The following is a 14,410-nucleotide window of genomic DNA, read 5'->3' on the forward strand; positions in this document are numbered from 1 at the left end:
GTAGGACTTCTGCTCAGGGTGTGCTACTTTGCCCTAGAGCTGAAAGGCACAACGTGCAGGCTTCTTTCCAAAGGGCGAGTTGGGCCCCACAGCATCTTGCTTCCAGCTCTTTGGGAAGCTAAGAAACAACTCGCTCTGCACAGTGCTCTTACAGCCTACCGGGAACATCTCTTCCAAAGGCCTGTGAAACGCAGTTTCTTTGAAGGCCTGATGTGGCTGATGTAGGACTTCTGCTCTGGGTGTGCTACTTTGCCCTAGAGCTGAAAGGCACAACGTGCAGGCTTCTTTCCAAAGGGCGAGTTGGGCCCCACAGCATCTTGCTTCCAGCTCTTTGGGAAGCTAAGAAACAACTCGGTCTGCACAGTGCTCTTACAGCCTACGGGGAACATCTCTTCCAAAGGCCTGTGAAACGCAGTTTCTTTGCAGGCCTGATCTGGCTGAAGTAGGACTTCTGCTCTGGGTGTGCTACTTTGCCCTAGAGCTGAAAGGCACAACGTGCACGCTTCTCTCCAAAGGGCGAGTTGGGCCCCACAGCATCTTGCTTCCAGCTCTTTGGGAAGCTAAGAAACAACTCGCTCTGCACAGTGCTCTTACAGCCTACGGGTAACATCTCTTCCAAAGGCCTGTGAAACGCAGTTTCTTTGCAGGCCTGATCTGGCTGAAGTAGGACTTCTGCTCTGGGTGTGCTACTTTGCCCTAGAGCTGAAAGGCACAACGTGCAGGCTTCTTTCCAAAGGGCGAGTTGGGCCCCACAGCATCTTGCTTCCAGCTCTTTGGGAAGCTAAGAAACAACTCGCTCTGCACAGTGCTCTTACAGCCTACCGGGAACATCTCTTCCAAAGGCCTGTGAAACGCAGTTTCTTTGCAGGCCTGATCTGGCTGAAGTAGGACTTCTGCTCTGGGTGTGCTACTTTGCCCTAGAGCTGAAAGGCACAACGTGCAGGCTTCTTTCCAAAGGGCGAGTTGGGCCCCACAGCATCTTGCTTCCAGCTCTTTGGGAAGCTAAGAAACCACTCGCTCTGCAAAGTGCTCTTACAGCCTACCGGGAACATCTCTTCCAAAGGCCTGTGAAACGCAGTTTCTTTGCAGGCCTGATCTGGCTGAAGTAGGACTTCGGCTCTGGGTGTGCTACTTTGCCCTAGAGCTGAAAGGCACAACGTGCAGGCTTCTTTCCAAAGGGCGAGTTGGGCCCCACAGCATCTTGCTTCTAGCTATTTGGGAAGCTAAGAAACCACTCGCTCAGCACAGTGCTCTAACAGCCTAGTGGGAACATGTCTTCCAAAGGCCTGTGAAACGCAGTTTCTTTGCAGGCCTGATCTGGCTGAAGTAGGACTTCTGCTCTGGGTGTGCTACTTTGCCCTAGAGCTGAAAGGCACAACGTGCAGGCTTCTTTCCAAAGGGCGAGTTGGGCCCCACAGCATCTTGCTTCCAGCTCTTTGGGAAGCTAAGAAACTACTCGCTCTGCACAGTGCTCTTACAGCCTACCGGGAACATCTCTTCCAAAGGCCTGTGAAACGCAGTTTCTTTGCAGGCCTGATCTGGCTGAAGTAGGACTTCTGCTCAGGGTGTGCTACTTTGCCCTAGAGCTGAAAGGCACAACGTGCAGGCTTCTTTCCAAAGGGCGAGTTGGGCCCCACAGCATCTTGCTTCCAGCTCTTTGGGAAGCTAAGAAACAACTCGCTCTGCACAGTGCTCCTACAGCCTACCGGGAACATCTCTTCCAAAGAGCTGTGAAACGCAGTTTCTTTGCAGGCCTGATCTGGCTGAAGTAGCACTTCTGCTCTGGGTGTGCTACTTTGCCCTGGAGCTGAAAGGCACAACGTGCAGGCTTCTTTCGAAAGGGCGAGTTGGGCCCCACAGCATCTTGCTTCCAGCTCTTTGGGAAGCTAAGAAACAACTCGCTCTGCACAGTGCTCTTACAGCCTACCGGGAACATCTCTTCCAAAGGCCTGTGAAACGCAGTTTCTTTGCAGGCCTCATCTGGCTGAAGTAGCACTTCTGCTCTGGGTGTGCTACTTTGCCCTAGAGCTGAAAGGCACAACGTGCAGGCTTCTTTCCAAAGGGCGAGTTGGGCCCCACAGCATCTTGCTTCCAGCTCTTTGGGAAGCTAAGAAACAACTCGCTCTGCACAGTGCTCTTACAGCCTACCGGGAACATCTCTTACAAAGGCCTGTGAAAGGCAGTTTCTTTGCAGGCCTGATCTGGCTGAAGTAGAACTTCTGCTCTGGGTGTGCCACATGGCCCTAGAGCTTTAAGACACAACGTGCAGGCTTCTTTCCAAACGGCGTGTTGGGCCCCAAAGCCTCTTGCTTCCAGCTCTTTGGGAAGCTAAGAAACAACTCGCTCTGCAGACCTCTCTTACAGCCAACCGGGAGCATCTCTTGCAAAGGCCTGAGAAATGCAGTTTCTTTGCAGGCCTTATCTCGCTGAGGTAGAACTGCTTCTATGCCATATCCTACTTCGGCCTAGAGTTGCAAGGCTCAAAGTCCTGCCTTGACTCCTCAAGGGCAGACAGGCCCCACAGCGTGGGGCTTCAACCTCTTTAGGCCGCTAAGAAACAACTTGCTCTGCACTGGTGTTTTACAGCCTACAGGGAACGAGTCTTACAAAGGCCTGTGAAACGCAGTTTCTTCCCAGCCCTAATGTGGCTGAAGTAGAACTTCTGCTCTGCCGGGTCCTACATGGCGCTAGAGCTGCAAGGCACAAAGTCCTGCCTTGTTTCCACAAGGGAAGACAAGTCCCTCAGGTCCAGCTTCCAGCTCTTTCGGCAGCTAAGAAACAACTCGCTCTGCACAGTGCTCTTACAGCCTACCGGGAACTTCTCTTCCAAAGGCCTGTGAAACGCAGTTTCTTTGCAAGCCTGATCTGGCTGAAGTAGGACTTCTGCTCTGGGTGTGCTACGTTGCCCAAGAGCTGAAAGGCACTACGTGCAGGCTTCTTTCCAAAGGGCGAGTTGGGCCCCACAGCATCTTGCTTCCAGCTCTTTGGGAAGCTAAGAAACAACTCGCTCTGCACAGTGCTCTTACAGCCTAGTGGGAACATCTCTTCCAAAGGCCTGTGAAACGCAGTTTCTTTGCAGGCCTGATCTGGCTGAAGTAGGACTTCTGCTCTGGGTGTGCTACTTTGCCCTAGAGCTGAAAGGCACAACGTGCAGGCTTCTTTCCAAAGGGCGAGTTGGGCCCCACAGCATCTTGCTTCCAGCTCTTTGGGAAGCTAAGAAACAACTCGCTCTGCACAGTGCTCTTACAGCCTACCGGGAACATCTCTTCCAAAGGCCTGTGAAACGCAGTTTCTTTGCAGGCCTGATCTGGCTGAAGTAGGACTTCAGCTCTGGGTGTGCTACTTCGCCCTAGAGCTGAAAGGCACAACGTGCAGGCTTCTTTCCAAAGGGCGAGTTGGGCCCCACAGCATCTTGCTTCCAGCTCTTTGGGAAGCTAAGAAACCACTCGCTCTGCACAGTGCTCTTACAGCGTACCGGGAACATCTCTTCCAAAGGCCTGTGAAACGCAGTTTCTTTGCAGGCCTGATCTGGCCGAAGTAGGACTTCTGCTCAGGGTGTGCTACTTTGCCCTAGAGCTGAAAGGCACAACGTGCAGGCTTCTTTCCAAAGGGCGAGTTGGGCCCCACAGCATCTTGCTTCCAGCTCTTTGGGAAGCTAAGAAACAACTCGCTCTGCACAGTGCTCTTACAGCCTACCGGGAACATCTCTTCCAAAGGCCTGTGAAACGCAGTTTCTTTGAAGGCCTGATGTGGCTGATGTAGGACTTCTGCTCTGGGTGTGCTACTTTGCCCTAGAGCTGAAAGGCACAACGTGCAGGCTTCTTTCCAAAGGGCGAGTTGGGCCCCACAGCATCTTGCTTCCAGCTCTTTGGGAAGCTAAGAAACAACTCGGTCTGCACAGTGCTCTTACAGCCTACGGGGAACATCTCTTCCAAAGGCCTGTGAAACGCAGTTTCTTTGCAGGCCTGATCTGGCTGAAGTAGGACTTCTGCTCTGGGTGTGCTACTTTGCCCTAGAGCTGAAAGGCACAACGTGCACGCTTCTCTCCAAAGGGCGAGTTGGGCCCCACAGCATCTTGCTTCCAGCTCTTTGGGAAGCTAAGAAACAACTCGCTCTGCACAGTGCTCTTACAGCCTACGGGTAACATCTCTTCCAAAGGCCTGTGAAACGCAGTTTCTTTGCAGGCCTGATCTGGCTGAAGTAGGACTTCTGCTCTGGGTGTGCTACTTTGCCCTAGAGCTGAAAGGCACAACGTGCAGGCTTCTTTCCAAAGGGCGAGTTGGGCCCCACAGCATCTTGCTTCCAGCTCTTTGGGAAGCTAAGAAACAACTCGCTCTGCACAGTGCTCTTACAGCCTACCGGGAACATCTCTTCCAAAGGCCTGTGAAACGCAGTTTCTTTGCAGGCCTGATCTGGCTGAAGTAGGACTTCTGCTCTGGGTGTGCTACTTTGCCCTAGAGCTGAAAGGCACAACGTGCAGGCTTCTTTCCAAAGGGCGAGTTGGGCCCCACAGCATCTTGCTTCCAGCTCTTTGGGAAGCTAAGAAACCACTCGCTCTGCAAAGTGCTCTTACAGCCTACCGGGAACATCTCTTCCAAAGGCCTGTGAAACGCAGTTTCTTTGCAGGCCTGATCTGGCTGAAGTAGGACTTCGGCTCTGGGTGTGCTACTTTGCCCTAGAGCTGAAAGGCACAACGTGCAGGCTTCTTTCCAAAGGGCGAGTTGGGCCCCACAGCATCTTGCTTCTAGCTATTTGGGAAGCTAAGAAACCACTCGCTCAGCACAGTGCTCTAACAGCCTAGTGGGAACATGTCTTCCAAAGGCCTGTGAAACGCAGTTTCTTTGCAGGCCTGATCTGGCTGAAGTAGGACTTCTGCTCTGGGTGTGCTACTTTGCCCTAGAGCTGAAAGGCACAACGTGCAGGCTTCTTTCCAAAGGGCGAGTTGGGCCCCACAGCATCTTGCTTCCAGCTCTTTGGGAAGCTAAGAAACTACTCGCTCTGCACAGTGCTCTTACAGCCTACCGGGAACATCTCTTCCAAAGGCCTGTGAAACGCAGTTTCTTTGCAGGCCTGATCTGGCTGAAGTAGGACTTCTGCTCAGGGTGTGCTACTTTGCCCTAGAGCTGAAAGGCACAACGTGCAGGCTTCTTTCCAAAGGGCGAGTTGGGCCCCACAGCATCTTGCTTCCAGCTCTTTGGGAAGCTAAGAAACAACTCGCTCTGCACAGTGCTCTTACAGCCTACCGGGAACATCTCTTCCAAAGGCCTGTGAAACGCAGTTTCTTTGCAGGCCTGATCTGGCTGAAGTAGGACTTCGGCTCTGGGTGTGCTACTTTGCCCTAGAGCTGAAAGGCACAACGTGCAGGCTTCTTTCCAAAGGGCGAGTTGGGCCCCACAGCATCTTGCTTCCAGCTCTTTGGGAAGCTAAGAAACAACTCGCTCTGCACAGTGCTCTTACAGCCTACCGGGAACATCTCTTCCAAAGGCCTGTGAAACGCAGTTTCTTTGCAGGCCTGATCTGGCTGAAGTAGGACTTCGGCTCTGGGTGTGCTACTTTGCCCTAGAGCTGAAAGGCACAACGTGCAGGCTTCTTTCCAAAGGGCGAGTTGGGCCCCACAGCATCTTGCTTCCAGCTCTTTGGGAAGCTAAGAAACAACTCGCTCTGCACAGTGCTCCTACAGCCTACCGGGAACATCTCTTCCAAAGAGCTGTGAAACGCAGTTTCTTTGCAGGCCTGATCTGGCTGAAGTAGCACTTCTGCTCTGGGTGTGCTACTTTGCCCTGGAGCTGAAAGGCACAACGTGCAGGCTTCTTTCGAAAGGGCGAGTTGGGCCCCACAGCATCTTGCTTCCAGCTCTTTGGGAAGCTAAGAAACAACTCGCTCTGCACAGTGCTCTTACAGCCTACCGGGAACATCTCTTCCAAAGGCCTGTGAAACGCAGTTTCTTTGCAGGCCTCATCTGGCTGAAGTAGCACTTCTGCTCTGGGTGTGCTACTTTGCCCTAGAGCTGAAAGGCACAACGTGCAGGCTTCTTTCCAAAGGGCGAGTTGGGCCCCACAGCATCTTGCTTCCAGCTCTTTGGGAAGCTAAGAAACAACTCGCTCTGCACAGTGCTCTTACAGCCTACCGGGAACATCTCTTACAAAGGCCTGTGAAAGGCAGTTTCTTTGCAGGCCTGATCTGGCTGAAGTAGAACTTCTGCTCTGGGTGTGCCACATGGCCCTAGAGCTTTAAGACACAACGTGCAGGCTTCTTTCCAAACGGCGTGTTGGGCCCCAAAGCCTCTTGCTTCCAGCTCTTTGGGAAGCTAAGAAACAACTCGCTCTGCAGACCTCTCTTACAGCCAACCGGGAGCATCTCTTGCAAAGGCCTGAGAAATGCAGTTTCTTTGCAGGCCTTATCTCGCTGAGGTAGAACTGCTTCTATGCCATATCCTACTTCGGCCTAGAGTTGCAAGGCTCAAAGTCCTGCCTTGACTCCTCAAGGGCAGACAGGCCCCACAGCGTGGGGCTTCAACCTCTTTAGGCCGCTAAGAAACAACTTGCTCTGCACTGGTGTTTTACAGCCTACAGGGAACGAGTCTTACAAAGGCCTGTGAAACGCAGTTTCTTCCCAGCCCTAATGTGGCTGAAGTAGAACTTCTGCTCTGCCGGGTCCTACATGGCGCTAGAGCTGCAAGGCACAAAGTCCTGCCTTGTTTCCACAAGGGAAGACAAGTCCCTCAGGTCCAGCTTCCAGCTCTTTCGGCAGCTAAGAAACAACTCGCTCTGCACAGTGCTCTTACAGCCTACCGGGAACTTCTCTTCCAAAGGCCTGTGAAACGCAGTTTCTTTGCAAGCCTGATCTGGCTGAAGTAGGACTTCTGCTCTGGGTGTGCTACGTTGCCCAAGAGCTGAAAGGCACTACGTGCAGGCTTCTTTCCAAAGGGCGAGTTGGGCCCCACAGCATCTTGCTTCCAGCTCTTTGGGAAGCTAAGAAACAACTCGCTCTGCACAGTGCTCTTACAGCCTAGTGGGAACATCTCTTCCAAAGGCCTGTGAAACGCAGTTTCTTTGCAGGCCTGATCTGGCTGAAGTAGGACTTCTGCTCTGGGTGTGCTACTTTGCCCTAGAGCTGAAAGGCACAACGTGCAGGCTTCTTTCCAAAGGGCGAGTTGGGCCCCACAGCATCTTGCTTCCAGCTCTTTGGGAAGCTAAGAAACAACTCGCTCTGCACAGTGCTCTTACAGCCTACCGGGAACATCTCTTCCAAAGGCCTGTGAAACGCAGTTTCTTTGCAGGCCTGATCTGGCTGAAGTAGGACTTCTGCTCTGGGTGTGCTACTTCGCCCTAGAGCTGAAAGGCACAACGTGCAGGCTTCTTTCCAAAGGGCGAGTTGGGCCCCACAGCATCTTGCTTCCAGCTCTTTGGGAAGCTAAGAAACAACTCGCTCTGCACAGTGCTCTTACAGCCTACCGGGAACATCTCTTCCAAAGGCCTGTGAAACGCAGTTTCTTTGCAGGCCTGATCTGGCTGAAGTAGGACTTCTGCTCTGGGTGTGCTACTTTGCCCTAGAGCTGAAAGGCACAACGTGCAGGCTTCTTTCCAAAGGGCGAGTTGGGCCCCACAGCATCTTGCTTCCAGCTCTTTGGGAAGCTAAGAAACAACTCGCTCTGCACAGTGCTCTTACAGCGTACCGGGAACATCTCTTCCAAAGGCCTGTGAAACGCAGTTTCTTTGCAGGCCTGATCTGGCCGAAGTAGGACTTCTGCTCAGGGTGTGCTACTTTGCCCTAGAGCTGAAAGGCACAACGTGCAGGCTTCTTTCCAAAGGGCGAGTTGGGCCCCACAGCATCTTGCTTCCAGCTCTTTGGGAAGCTAAGAAACAACTCGCTCTGCACAGTGCTCTTACAGCCTACCGGGAACATCTCTTCCAAAGGCCTGTGAAACGCAGTTTCTTTGAAGGCCTGATGTGGCTGATGTAGGACTTCTGCTCTGGGTGTGCTACTTTGCCCTAGAGCTGAAAGGCACAACGTGCAGGCTTCTTTCCAAAGGGCGAGTTGGGCCCCACAGCATCTTGCTTCCAGCTCTTTGGGAAGCTAAGAAACAACTCGCTCTGCACAGTGCTCTTACAGCCTACGGGGAACATCTCTTCCAAAGGCCTGTGAAACGCAGTTTCTTTGCAGGCCTGATCTGGCTGAAGTAGGACTTCTGCTCTGGGTGTGCTACTTTGCCCTAGAGCTGAAAGGCACAACGTGCACGCTTCTTTCCAAAGGGCGAGTTGGGCCCCACAGCATCTTGCTTCCAGCTCTTTGGGAAGCTAAGAAACAACTCGCTCTGCACAGTGCTCTTACAGCCTACGGGTAACATCTCTTCCAAAGGCCTGTGAAACGCAGTTTCTTTGCAGGCCTGATCTGGCTGAAGTAGGACTTCTGCTCTGGGTGTGCTACTTTGCCCTAGAGCTGAAAGGCACAACGTGCAGGCTTCTTTCCAAAGGGCGAGTTGGGCCCCACAGCATCTTGCTTCCAGCTCTTTGGGAAGCTAAGAAACAACTCGCTCTGCACAGTGCTCTTACAGCCTACCGGGAACATCTCTTCCAAAGGCCTGTGAAACGCAGTTTCTTTGCAGGCCTGATCTGGCTGAAGTAGGACTTCGGCTCTGGGTGTGCTACTTTGCCCTAGAGCTGAAAGGCACAACGTGCAGGCTTCTTTCCAAAGGGCGAGTTGGGCCCCACAGCATCTTGCTTCCAGCTCTTTGGGAAGCTAAGAAACCACTCGCTCTGCAAAGTGCTCTTACAGCCTACCGGGAACATCTCTTACAAAGGCCTGTGAAAGGCAGTTTCTTTGCAGGCCTGATCTGGCTGAAGTAGAACTTCTGCTCTGGGTGTGCCACATGGCCCTAGAGCTTTAAGACACAACGTGCAGGCTTCTTTCCAAACGGCGTGTTGGGCCCCAAAGCCTCTTGCTTCCAGCTCTTTGGGAAGCTAAGAAACAACTCGCTCTGCAGACCTCTCTTACAGCCAACCGGGAGCATCTCTTGCAAAGGCCTGAGAAATGCAGTTTCTTTGCAGGCCTTATCTCGCTGAGGTAGAACTGCTTCTATGCCATATCCTACTTCGGCCTAGAGTTGCAAGGCTCAAAGTCCTGCCTTGACTCCTCAAGGGCAGACAGGCCCCACAGCGTGGGGCTTCAACCTCTTTAGGCCGCTAAGAAACAACTTGCTCTGCACTGGTGTTTTACAGCCTACAGGGAACGAGTCTTACAAAGGCCTGTGAAACGCAGTTTCTTCCCAGCCCTAATGTGGCTGAAGTAGAACTTCTGCTCTGCCGGGTCCTACATGGCGCTAGAGCTGCAAGGCACAAAGTCCTGCCTTGTTTCCACAAGGGAAGACAAGTCCCTCAGGTCCAGCTTCCAGCTCTTTCGGCAGCTAAGAAACAACTCGCTCTGCACAGTGCTCTTACAGCCTACCGGGAACTTCTCTTCCAAAGGCCTGTGAAACGCAGTTTCTTTGCAAGCCTGATCTGGCTGAAGTAGGACTTCTGCTCTGGGTGTGCTACGTTGCCCAAGAGCTGAAAGGCACTACGTGCAGGCTTCTTTCCAAAGGGCGAGTTGGGCCCCACAGCATCTTGCTTCCAGCTCTTTGGGAAGCTAAGAAACAACTCGCTCTGCACAGTGCTCTTACAGCCTAGTGGGAACATCTCTTCCAAAGGCCTGTGAAACGCAGTTTCTTTGCAGGCCTGATCTGGCTGAAGTAGGACTTCTGCTCTGGGTGTGCTACTTTGCCCTAGAGCTGAAAGGCACAACGTGCAGGCTTCTTTCCAAAGGGCGAGTTGGGCCCCACAGCATCTTGCTTCCAGCTCTTTGGGAAGCTAAGAAACAACTCGCTCTGCACAGTGCTCTTACAGCCTAGTGGGAACATGTCTTCCAAAGGCCTGTGAAACGCAGTTTCTTTGCAGGCCTGATCTGGCTGAAGTAGGACTTCTGCTCTGGGTGTGCTACTTTGCCCTAGAGCTGAAAGGCACAACATGCAGGCTTCTTTCCAAAGGGCGAGTTGGGCCCCACAGCATCTTGCTTCCAGCTCTTTGGGAAGCTAAGAAACAACTCGCTCTGCACAGTGCTCTTACAGCCTACCGGGAACATGTCTTCCAAAGGCCTGTGAAACGCAGTTTCTTTGCAGGCCTGATCTGGCTGAAGTAGGACTTCTGCTCTGGGTGTGCTACTTTGCCCTAGAGCTGAAAGGCACAACGTGCAGGCTTCTTTCCAAAGGGCGAGTTGGGCCCCACAGCATCTTGCTTCCAGCTCTTTGGGAAGCTAAGAAACCACTCACTCTGCACAGTGCTCTTACAGCCTACCGGGAACATCTCTTCCAAAGGCCTGTGAAACGCAGTTTCTTTGCAGGCCTGATCTGGCTGAAGTAGGACTTCTGCTCTGGGTGTGCTACTTTGCCCTAGAGCTGAAAGGCACAACGTGCAGGCTTCTTTCCAAAGGGCGAGTTGGGCCCCACAGCATCTTGCTTCCAGCTCTTTGGGAAGCTAAGAAACAACTCGCTCTGCACAGTGCTCTTACAGCCTACCGGGAACATGTCTTCCAAAGGCCTGTGAAACACAGTTTCTTTGCAGGCCTCATCTGGCTGAAGTAGGACTTCTGCTCTGGGTGTGCCACTTTGCCCTAGAGCTGAAAGGCACAACGTGCACGCTTCTTTCCAAAGGGCGAGTTGGGCCCCACAGCATCTTGCTTCCAGCTCTTTGGGAAGCTAAGAAACAACTCGCTCTGCACAGTGCTCTTACAGCCTACCGGGAACATGTCTTCCAAAGGCCTGTGAAACACAGTTTCTTTGCAGGCCTGATCTGGCTGAAGTAGGACTTCTGCTCTGGGTGTGCCACTTTGCCCTAGAGCTGAAAGGCACAACGTGCACGCTTCTTTCCAAAGGGCGAGTTGGGCCCCACAGCATCTTGCTTCCAGCTCTTTGGGAAGCTAAGAAACCACTCGCTCTGCACAGTGCTCTTACAGCCTACCGGGAACATCTCTTCCAAAGGCCTGTGAAACGCAGTTTCTTTGCAGGCCTGATCTGGCCGAAGTAGGACTTCTGCTCAGGGTGTGCTACTTTGCCCTAGAGCTGAAAGGCACAACGTGCAGGCTTCTTTCCAAAGGGCGAGTTGGGCCCCACAGCATCTTGCTTCCAGCTCTTTGGGAAGCTAAGAAACAACTCGCTCTGCACAGTGCTCTTACAGCCTACCGGGAACATCTCTTACAAAGGCCTGTGAAAGGCAGTTTCTTTGCAGGCCTGATCTGGCTGAAGTAGAACTTCTGCTCTGGGTGTGCCACATGGCCCTAGAGCTTTAAGACACAACGTGCAGGCTTCTTTCCAAACGGCGTGTTGGGCCCCAAAGCCTCTCGCTTCCAGCTCTTTGGGAAGCTAAGAAACAACTCGCTCTGCAGACCTCTCTTACAGCCAACCGGGAGCATCTCTTGCAAAGGCCTGAGAAATGCAGTTTCTTTGCAGGCCTTATCTCGCTGAGGTAGAACTGCTTCTATGCCATATCCTACTTCGGCCTAGAGTTGCAAGGCTCAAAGTCCTGCCTTGACTCCTCAAGGGCAGACAGGCCCCACAGCGTGGGGCTTCAACCTCTTTAGGCCGCTAAGAAACAACTTGCTCTGCACTGGTGTTTTACAGCCTACAGGGAACGAGTCTTACAAAGACCTGTGAAACGCAGTTTCTTCCCAGCCCTAATGTGGCTGAAGTAGAACTTCTGCTCTGCCGGGTCCTACATGGCGCTAGAGCTGCAAGGCACAAAGTCCTGCCTTGTTTCCACAAGGGAAGACAAGTCCCTCAGGTCCAGCTTCCAGCTCTTTCGGCAGCTAAGAAACAACTCGCTCTGCACAGTGCTCTTACAGCCTACCGGGAACTTCTCTTCCAAAGGCCTGTGAAACGCAGTTTCTTTGCAAGCCTGATCTGGCTGAAGTAGGACTTCTGCTCTGGGTGTGCTACGTTGCCCAAGAGCTGAAAGGCACTACGTGCAGGCTTCTTTCCAAAGGGCGAGTTGGGCCCCACAGCATCTTGCTTCCAGCTCTTTGGGAAGCTAAGAAACAACTCGCTCTGCACAGTGCTCTTACAGCCTAGTGGGAACATCTCTTCCAAAGGCCTGTGAAACGCAGTTTCTTTGCAGGCCTGATCTGGCTGAAGTAGGACTTCTGCTCTGGGTGTGCTACTTTGCCCTAGAGCTGAAAGGCACAACGTGCAGGCTTCTTTCCAAAGGGCGAGTTGGGCCCCACAGCATCTTGCTTCCAGCTCTTTGGGAAGCTAAGAAACAACTCGCTCTGCACAGTGCTCTTACAGCCTACCGGGAACATCTCTTCCAAAGGCCTGTGAAACGCAGTTTCTTTGCAGGCCTGATCTGGCTGAAGTAGGACTTCTGCTCTGGGTGTGCTACTTCGCCCTAGAGCTGAAAGGCACAACGTGCAGGCTTCTTTCCAAAGGGCGAGTTGGGCCCCACAGCATCTTGCTTCCAGCTCTTTGGGAAGCTAAGAAACAACTCGCTCTGCACAGTGCTCTTACAGCCTACCGGGAACATCTCTTCCAAAGGCCTGTGAAACGCAGTTTCTTTGCAGGCCTGATCTGGCTGAAGTAGGACTTCGGATCTGGGTGTGCTACTTTGCCCTAGAGCTGAAAGGCACAACGTGCAGGCTTCTTTCCAAAGGGCGAGTTGGGCCCCACAGCATCTTGCTTCCAGCTCTTTGGGAAGCTAAGAAACAACTCGCTCTGCACAGTGCTCTTACAGCCTACCGGGAACATCTCTTACAAAGGCCTGTGAAAGGCAGTTTCTTTGCAGGCCTGATCTGGCTGAAGTAGAACTTCTGCTCTGGGTGTGCCACATGGCCCTAGAGCTTTAAGACACAACGTGCAGGCTTCTTTCCAAACGGCGTGTTGGGCCCCAAAGCCTCTTGCTTCCAGCTCTTTGGGAAGCTAAGAAACAACTCGCTCTGCAGACCTCTCTTACAGCCAACCGGGAGCATCTCTTGCAAAGGCCTGAGAAATGCAGTTTCTTTGCAGGCCTTATCTCGCTGAGGTAGAACTGCTTCTATGCCATATCCTACTTCGGCCTAGAGTTGCAAGGCTCAAAGTCCTGCCTTGACTCCTCAAGGGCAGACAGGCCCCACAGCGTGGGGCTTCAACCTCTTTAGGCCGCTAAGAAACAACTTGCTCTGCACTGGTGTTTTACAGCCTACAGGGAACGAGTCTTACAAAGGCCTGTGAAACGCAGTTTCTTCCCAGCCCTAATGTGGCTGAAGTAGAACTTCTGCTCTGCCGGGTCCTACATGGCGCTAGAGCTGCAAGGCACAAAGTCCTGCCTTGTTTCCACAAGGGAAGACAAGTCCCTCAGGTCCAGCTTCCAGCTCTTTCGGCAGCTAAGAAACAACTCGCTCTGCACAGTGCTCTTACAGCCTACCGGGAACTTCTCTTCCAAAGGCCTGTGAAACGCAGTTTCTTTGCAAGCCTGATCTGGCTGAAGTAGGACTTCTGCTCTGGGTGTGCTACGTTGCCCAAGAGCTGAAAGGCACAACGTGCAGGCTTCTTTCCAAAGGGCGAGTTGGGCCCCACAGCATCTTGCTTCCAGCTCTTTGGGAAGCTAAGAAACAACTCGCTCTGCACAGTGCTCTTACAGCCTACCGGGAACATCTCTTCCAAAGGCCTGTGAAACGCAGTTTCTTTGCAGGCCTGATCTGGCTGAAGTAGGACTTCTGCTCTGGGTGTGCTACTTTGCCCTAGAGCTGAAAGGCACAACGTGCAGGCTTCTTTCCAAAGGGCGAGTTGGGCCCCACAGCATCTTGCTTCCAGCTCTTTGGGAAGCTAAGAAACAACTCGCTCTGCACAGTGCTCTTACAGCCTAGTGGGAACATGTCTTCCAAAGGCCTGTGAAACGCAGTTTCTTTGCAGGCCTGATCTGGCTGAAGTAGGACTTCTGCTCTGGGTGTGCTACTTTGCCCTAGAGCTGAAAGGCACAACGTGCAGGCTTCTTTCCAAAGGGCGAGTTGGGCCCCACAGCATCTTGCTTCCAGCTCTTTGGGAAGCTAAGAAACAACTCGCTCTGCACAGTGCTCTTACAGCCTACCGGGAACATGTCTTCCAAAGGCCTGTGAAACGCAGTTTCTTTGCAGGCCTGATCTGGCTGAAGTAGGACTTCTGCTCTGGGTGTGCTACTTTGCCCTAGAGCTGAAAGGCACAACGTGCACGCTTCTTTCCAAAGGGTGAGTTGGGCCCCACAGCATCTTGCTTCCAGCTCTTTGGGAAGCTAAGAAACAACTCGCTCTGCACAGTGCTCTTACAGCCTACCGGGAACATGTCTTCCAAAGGCCTGTGAAACACAGTTTCTTTGCAGGCCTGATCTGGCTGAAGTAGGACTTCTGCTCTGGGTGTGCTACTTTGCCCTAGAGC

This window comes from Equus caballus, chromosome 27 (assembly GCF_041296265.1).
Source record: "Equus caballus isolate H_3958 breed thoroughbred chromosome 27, TB-T2T, whole genome shotgun sequence".
In the NCBI taxonomy this organism is placed as follows: domain Eukaryota; kingdom Metazoa; phylum Chordata; class Mammalia; order Perissodactyla; family Equidae; genus Equus; species Equus caballus.